This window comes from Myodes glareolus, chromosome 8 (genome assembly GCF_982192425.1).
Source record: "Myodes glareolus chromosome 8, mMyoGla1.1, whole genome shotgun sequence".
NCBI classification, from domain to species: domain Eukaryota; kingdom Metazoa; phylum Chordata; class Mammalia; order Rodentia; family Cricetidae; genus Myodes; species Myodes glareolus.
This window is the reverse complement of record NC_142033.1, coordinates 101,488,261-101,496,533: the sequence shown is the minus strand read 5'-3', so window position 1 is coordinate 101,496,533 and position 8,273 is coordinate 101,488,261. Positions and strand designations below refer to the sequence as shown.

General features: G+C 50.6%; 1 long non-coding RNA gene across 2 annotated transcripts; it reads left to right on the top strand.

The window, feature by feature from the left end:
- Nucleotides 1-2,096: 2,096 nt before the first annotated feature.
- On the top strand, nucleotides 2,097-3,292 carry LOC125395829 (uncharacterized). 2 transcript variants are annotated; one of them, XR_015002867.2, is made up of 4 exons: nucleotides 2,097-2,185; nucleotides 2,268-2,333; nucleotides 2,523-2,626; nucleotides 2,764-3,292. It is a non-coding gene; the product is annotated as an uncharacterized LOC125395829 (long non-coding RNA). The 2 variants fall into 2 exon arrangements; XR_007230671.3 differs by having other exon boundaries at nucleotides 2,760-3,292.
- Nucleotides 3,293-8,273: the final 4,981 nt, after the last annotated feature.

Below are 8,273 nucleotides of genomic sequence, written 5' to 3'. Positions count from 1 at the left end.
TACATCAAAGAGTTAAATCCAGCACTGGGGAGGAGCTTCACTCATGAAGCTCTTGCTGTGTGGGCAAAGGACTGAGTTTCTTCCCCAGCACCCGGCAGAAGCCAGGCAGGGCTGTGCCTGCTGCAATCCCTGTGCATTGCTGAGATAGACCTTGCTGGCCACACAACCTAGTGGCAAGCAGCAGCCCCAGCTACAGTGAGAGACCCTGTCTCAAAATATAAACTGGAGAACTATTGAGGAGAGCCCAGATGTCAGCCTCCAGACTCCACTGCCTGTGTGTGTGTAGAGTCCTGCATACACACATGCACACACACACTTGGGAGGGAGAGGCAAGAGGATCTCCAAGTTTGAGGCAGCATAGTCTACAGAGTGAGTTCCAGGATGGTCAGGATTACACAGAGAAACCTGTGTCAAAAGAAAAGAAACAAATGATTACAAAGAAAAGGAGTGGAAATGCATCTATTCAGAAGCATATGTGTGAATATTTATGTATATTTCCTTCATGATATCCAAACTCAAAGTCTAGGAAACTTTTGTTGTTGTTGTTGTTTCAAAGCTAGGACTGACGAACCAAGTCCACCCCTGAAATGATTGTGACTCGATACACAAAGGAGTGAGGTCAGGCAAAAGGACTGGGGGCCAAAGATGGTTGCTGCCTGGTGAACTGCACTCCATCCCTGGGACCCACATGGTAGGAGAGACCCAACCCTGCAACTTGTCCTCTGAGCTCCAGGCATGTGCGTGGCATGTATGTGCACATGTATGAGCAAGGGCACCTTTTCTCTGTTTATTTGTATGTGTGCTGGGATGAAACACACAGCCTCAGAAATGTGAGAGAAGGAATCTACCAAGCAGCCTTCCCTCAGTCCAAAAAGAATCCTCCAAAGGTTTAAGACAACATTTTAAAATGTGGACCCCTGGGCTGGAGACATGGCTCAGTGGTTAAGAGCACTGGCTGCTCTCCCAGAGGACCAAGGCTCAATTCCCAGCACCCACATATCTGCTCACACCTGTCTAATTCCTGTTCCAGGTGATTCAACGCCCTCACATAGACATGCAGGCAGAATACCAATATACATGAAATAAAAATAAAAAGTTTTTTAAAGCCACAGGGAAAATAGTACTAATATGCACAAGCTGACTGCTGACTTCCATGCATGTACACATGCATAAATAGACAGATAAAACTTATAATGGGTTAAAATGCAGAATGGGAGGCGAGAAAGATGAAGGGGGCCAAGTAAATTTCCCAAGAGACTGCTAGAAGGGAAGGGACAGGGACAACTGACCAGAGCTTGGACCTTGTAAGTGGCTTTCCAGTTGCTCACTAGGTTGGTCTGTAGAATGGGCTGGGTCTGTCAGCTCTGCAGCCTTGGGGGGCAGGCAGGAGGCGTAATGTGAATCATCCTGACTGCCAATGTGGAGGTACAAAGGAGGCCACGTAAGCCACGGTGGGTGAGGTGCCACACACCTGTCATTCCGGTGCTGAGGAGGCTGAGACAGGAGGATTAGGAGTGCATAGTCAGCCCGGCCTACAAGCTGTGTCACAGAGGGAGGCTGGGGCTAGGGCTGGGGGTAGAGTGCTAGCCCAGTAATCAGGAAGCTACAAGTTGCAGCACTAGCTCCACAAATGCCTGATGGGAACCTGAGGCAGGAGGAAAATAATTTTGAGGCCAGCCAGGACCCCAACTCAAAACAAAACAAAAATCAAGTCCAGGATTGAGCCCCGTCTTTTTGATGAGTATCTGTGAACCTCGTTTTCCCGAAAAAAATCTCCCTTTCCCTGTGTAGAACTGGACCTTATGTGACACACATTGGACTATCCCTAACCCCACGGGATGTTCAGTGGTGGGGGTGGATGGGATCCTCACATGGAAACTTCACTGGCCACAGTAACTATACCCCATCTTCATCTGGAAACCCCACATAAGTAAATGTGTGTGTATGTATATGCATACATATTTGGGGGTGTGTGTGGACAGAATCCAGACTTTTATTCTGAAGCTGAGGCCCCAGTCTATGAGGTAATCCTTGGAGCTTCATTAGAGGATGATTCCTATTGGTCCACTGGCCAAGCCCCACCCAGGGTTCCCTGTGTTCCGCCTTCTTCTCAAGCGCATAAAAGTGCAACATCCGTACCTAGGCAGCCACCAGGACACCTGCAGCTGCTGTTGAACAGGAGCGGGTGAGGCATGAGGGGACGAGGAACAGGTGCTGGGGGAGGGGAGAGGGACCTTGGAAACAACGCAGGTTGGCATATCTTTCAGAAGGCTAACTGGACTATCTGGGAAGGCAAGAGGAGCCAGTACTGTCTTCCTGGGAGGTGGGAGCAGGTGAGATCCTTGCGCCTTCGGTTTCCCCCTCCTGGAACTCCCTGGGACGATGGGAAGGTATTAAAACCGAAATAGGTCTCTGAGAGGCAGGACAGACGCAAGCAGCAGGCATCCGGGCAGAAGGCAGATGCTGTGCGCCTGTCCTTGCGCCCACCCACCCAGAGGAACGGCTAATTAATTCTATTTCAGCACCGGAGCCGCGGACAGCGTCACCCGGGTCAGGGGACAGAGAGGGCGCTCGTCTTCAGTACCCAGAGCCAGGACAGCTCATAGCGGGCCACCAAGGAGACTTGGTGTGTCGCCGCTCGCCCCCCCCCCGCCCCAGCCCCACCCCGACCCCCCCGCACAGCACCAAGCTCACAGTACCCAGTGCCAGGGACAAACTTGGGGTCCTTTACGTAGAGAATTTTTTTTTTTTTTTTTGAGACAGGGTACATAGCCCTGGCTGTCCTGGAACTCACTATATAGACCAGACTGGCCTCCAACTCACAGAGTATGAGAGAAGCATTTTGTCAACGGAATGATTAAATGCCACTGGATGAACCAAGGTCCCAAATGAAGCAGTGAGTGGCAAGCCATCCCCGGTCTAACTTTATATCTCACATTCTTTGTATTTTATTTTTCTTAAAAGGGGGCCTCTGTTCGCAAAAGCGCAAGCGCGCGCGTACGTGTGTGTGTGTGTGTGTGCGTGTGCGTGTGCGTGTGCGTGTGCGTGTGTGTGTATTCGAAGCACTCTCCTGAACTCTTGTAGCCCAGGCTAGCTGGGAACTCCATGTAAAGCCAAAGATGATCTGGAAGTCCCCATCCTCCTGCCTCCACTTCTTGAGTGCTTGGGTGCTCACACCTGTATCAATAAATCCCACACTGCCGATGTGGCAGGGTGTACGTCGGGCAGTTAGAGAACAGATCACCTTGTGTCGGGGGGATGGGATGGAAAAGGGAGGCTTACGCACGGCAAGTCAGCGTGGCCTGTTCTGCTCAGTGCAGGACCGGCACAGGACGAGGGGCGGAGCCTGTGAGCCAGTGCTATGTGGAAGACTTGTGATTTTGTTGTTCTGATGTGGGATGACAACAAGTCACAGCCGGCCTCATAGCGTGGACTCCCTTCACCTTCCTTCTGAAATACACATGCCAGTCGGGGCAGGATAGGAGACACAGCCTCAAGGCCCAGAATCAAACAGGGAATGGTGGGCTGGTGAAGTCACTCAGGGGGTAAAGGGGACTGCAGAGAGGAGGGAGAACCTGAATGTGATACCCAGGACCAACATGGTAGAAGGAAAGAAACAGCTCCTCCTACAAGTTGTCCTCTGGCTGTCCCACGTGTCCTGTGACACACACTCCCACACACAAATAATAAACATATGGAAAACTCTTTTTTTTTTTTGATCTTTTTGAGACAGGATTTCTCTGTAGCTTTGGAGCCTGTCCTGGAACTAGCTCTTGTAGACCAGGTTGGCCTCGAACTCACAGAGATCCGCCTGCCTCTGCCTCCCGAGTGCTGGAATTAAAGCACCACCACCGCCTGGCAACATGTGTAAAACTCTTAGAAGAGGGATTAGCATAGGAGGTGTGACTAGTGTACCCTGAAGTTATTTTTCGTTCTTGTCTTCCTTTCTTCTACTCGGTCTGTTTTGAGACAGTGTCTCCTGTAGTGTCTCCAGGCTTTCCTCTAACTCTGAATCTAGTCAAGGATAGCCTCGACCACTGGCCTCCACCCCTTGAGTGGCATCCACATTATGTCCAGTGGCACTGTCCCCACAGAGCCCCATCCCCGACACCTGTGACCTCCAAATGCAGTCACTAGCCCCCAGTCCTGTGGGGTTCTCCCCAGACTCCTGGTGCTATGACATAGGCAGGAAAGGGTTTGTTTAGCTTATGGCAATGGTTGCACCCCATCACGGAGGGAAGATAGGGCCAGAGCCTGGAGACAGGAGCTGATGCAGAGACCATGAAGGGATGCTGCTTCCTGGCTTGTTCCCTCCAGCCTGCTCAGCCTGCTGTCTTGTAGACCGCAGGACTACCAGGCCAGGGATGGCATCACCCACAGTGACCTCCCACATCAATCACTGATCAAAAGAATGCCCGATGGAGACCTTTTCTCAGTTGAGGTTCCTGCTTCCCAGACAACCCAGTTGTGTGGAATGATGAAGAATCCAGTCACACAGCAGCCCTGTCGTCTTTCTCCATGCAGTTTCCTCCCTGGGACTGCATGGCCCCCTCACAAGACCTCAAATAAGCCACTCTGCCTTCACGCCTCAGCTCTTTGGGAGAAAATTCCTGATACCTCACCAACCACCTAGGACAAGACTTCATTAACACCCTCAGACTCCTGGGAAGGCCACATCGACTGAGTCTCTCAAGCAGAATGTTTACAGTTCTATTCCTGTTTGCATTGTGAGTTCAGCACAGCACTGCAGAGGAAGCCCAGAGCCTTGCAAACACTATGTCGGAACCATGACCCCAAACCTTCACTGGGGATTCTAGTCAGGGACGCCAGGCCTGACCACGCCCCCAGACCCTCACTGGGGAGTCCTAGGCGGGACTCCAACCATGACCATACCCCCAGACCCTCACTGGGGGATTCTAGGCGGGGCTCCACTCTGACCACGCCCCCAGACCCTCACTGGGGATTCTAAGCAGGGCTCCACCCTGACCACGCCCCCAGCCCTTCACTGGGGATTCTAGGCGGGGATCCATCATGACCATGCCCCCAGCCCCTCACTGAGGGATTCTAAGCAGGGGCTGATCCTGTCAAGCAGATAAAAGACCAGGAAGGATTTCAGATGACAGATGTAGAGAGGCAGGGGTTCAAGTGATGAGCCATACTTTCAACTTTTATTTATTTTGTAATTTTTTCTCTTCCCCTTTATTTCGTAATTTTTTTGAGACAGGATTTCACTATATAGACTAAGCTGGCCTGGAACTCAAGAGGCCCGCCTGCTCTGTCTTGTCCCCAGAGTGCTGGGGTTAATGGTGTGCCCCTCCATACCTGGCTTATCTTTTTATTTCTTGAGGACGTCTTGCTCTTCTGCCCTGAATGGCCTTGAACTCAGAATCTTCCCATTTTTACTTCCCCATAGTCTATTGATGGCCTGTGATGCCCATCCTGCTACTGTGCTTCCCCCTGGTATTCAATGGGTGGTCAATAAATGTGTGTTGAGGCATCAAGGGATACAGCAGCAATCAGTAAATAAAATCCATGTGTTCACCACACACACTGCAATTACTGTCTGGGCTCTAAGAGGGCGCAGCTGTTGAGGGGCAGCAATGGCAGGTGTCTCCTGGGGAAATATAATTAAATTTCTGGATACTCAGGGGCTAGCCAATGAAAGAACAGTCCCAGGAGAGAGCCGGTCTTCGTTCATTAGCAATTAAGAGACATCGATTTCTCATTAGTTAAGGGAAGCCCTATCTCCCTCCTTCACTCCAGAGGAACTACATCTTCTCTCTTCTGGGAGTCCTGCCTCAGTGGGCCCATTAAGAAGCCCAGAGAACAAGATTAAATGATTAAATGATGCCTAAATGCCAGAGGTGCTTATAGATAGGGGCATCAGGTGCCTGGGCTAAGTCACACAGCGGAAGGGATAGGGAACACGTGTCCACAGCCATGTTTCAGAAACTCGACCCTGCATTTCTCCTCTCTCTCTCTCTCTCTCTCTCTCTCTCTCTCTCTCTCTCTTGTTATTTTGAGACAGAGTTTTTCTGTGTAACCCTGGCTGTCCTGGAACTCACTCTGTAGCTCAGGCTGACCCTGAACTCACAGAGATCCACCTGATCTGCCCTCCCCTGTGCCAGGACTAAGGGTATGCGCCACCCCCTCCCAACTTATCCACATTTCCTGTACTCACCCCAAATTCATCCTGTCGATTGGAACCCTCAGGGCTCCAGGAGTGGACACTGCCTTGGCTAGGTTTTGTCAACTTGACACAAGCCAGAGTCATCTGGGAAGAGGGATCCTTGGCTGAGAAAATGGTTCCACCAGGTTGGCCCATCCTTCCTTTACTCGATATTGACCACTGTGGGTGGGGCCACCTGGGGAGGTTGGATAAAACAAAACAAAACAAAACAGACGGAGCAAGTTCTGGGGATGGGGGCCATAGCAGGTTCCTCCATGGCCTCTGTATCAATCAGCTCCTGCCTCAAGTTCCCCTCCACAATGGGCTCTAACCTGTATGCTAAGGGAACTCTCTCTTACCCAAGTTGCTGCTTTTGCTCTTTCTCACAGCAACAGAAATCACTCAAGGACAGCACAACAGTAGAAAAGAAAAGAAAAGAAGAGAAGAGAAAAGAAAAGAAAAGGGGTATTGGGAGGTGATGGCACACGCCTTTAATCCCAGCACTCTGGAGGCAGAGGCAGGTGGATCTCTATGAGTTCATGGCCAGCCTGGTCTACAGAACGAGTCCGGGACAGGCTCCAAAGTCACAGAGAAGCCCCTGTCTCAAAAAAAAAAAAAGAAAGAAAGAAAAGAAAAGAAAAGAAAAGGAAAAAGAAAATAAGAAAACAGGGGCAGTGTCTTAGTCAGGGTTTCTATTTCTGTGAAGAGACACTGACCATGCAACTCTTTTTTTGGGGGGGAAGGGGTGATTAGAAGGCAGGGTTTCTGTGCGTAACAGTGCTGGCTGTCTTGAAACTAGCTCCATTGACCAGGCTGGCCTTGAACTCACAGAGACCCACCTATCTGCCAGCCATTCAGTATTGGAGCAAACCCTGGGGGCGGAATCCTGAAGAATAGTATTTGGGCTACTTTGAGCGCAGATATGATTTAGGGCCATGAGAAAGCTCAGTTGGTTAGTGGTGTGAGACGAATTTCAAAGAAAAGCTTTGCCCACCTGACCCTGACCACAAGACTGCCTGTAATCATTTTTTTTTATGTAAGCTTTTATGTCTGCCAACTTCCTTCTGTAATCCCATAAAAGTGATGCTTGAATTTTAGTAAAATTGCAGCAGATTCAAACCTCATTAGAGTTGTGTCTGTCTGTCATTCGCCGAATCCCGGATTCTCCTTAGCCTTCACCCCATTACCCCTCGGTCATCGATCTCCAAGAGAGTCAGTCCGCAGCAGACTGCCAGCTGGTTCATTGGGTAGACAGATGAGTGGTCCCAAGCCCGAGGACCTGAGTGTGATTCCTAAAGTCCACACGGTGGAAGGCAAGAGCAGATTCCCACCTCTGCAGTTAACGCTGGCAGGATTCTCAGGGCTGCAGAGATGGCTCAGTGGGGAAGGGCGCTGACCTTCCTTAAAACCTGGCTTTGACTCCCAGCACCCAGTTCCAGGGTTCTGATGCCCTCTTCTGGCTGCCATCGGCACCTGGCACACATGTGGAGCGCAGACACGCGTGCTGGCGATGCGCTGGTGTACAGGAAGTAATAAAATGAAAAGGTGATATTGATGAAGAATGATGAGCACATCTGCACACAGTGAGTCTGCGGCTAGCCCAGGATCCACCTGTGCCACCATTCTTCCCCTGGTTCTTTCTGAAACCTAACCAGCTTATGAGGGAGGGACACGGCTCCCATCAGACCCTGTCTTGGTAGCTTCCATGCATAGTTTGCGGGAGACTCCTGGTATGTACGTGTGTGGATTTGCATGTGTGTGCACATGTTCCTAGATAGACACATGCTGGAGTGCTTGGTTATGTGTCTAGGTGCGTGTGCAGGCCAGAGGCCAACACTGGCAGTCAGACCTCAGTACCGTTCACTTTCTCATTTATATTTTGTTATTTACTTACTGAGTGTGCATGTGTACATGTGGCTGCTCCCATGTGCAAGTCCCTGAACTTGTGACTGAGGTCTGACTGTCCGCCACTTGAGTCCTGTGCACTGAACTCAGATCCCCAAGCTTGATGGCTCCCCCTACTGGCTGAGCCATCTCACTGACCTTTCTCCCTCCTCTCACCTGAGACAGTATCTCACACTATATCCCAGTGTGGCTTGGTACT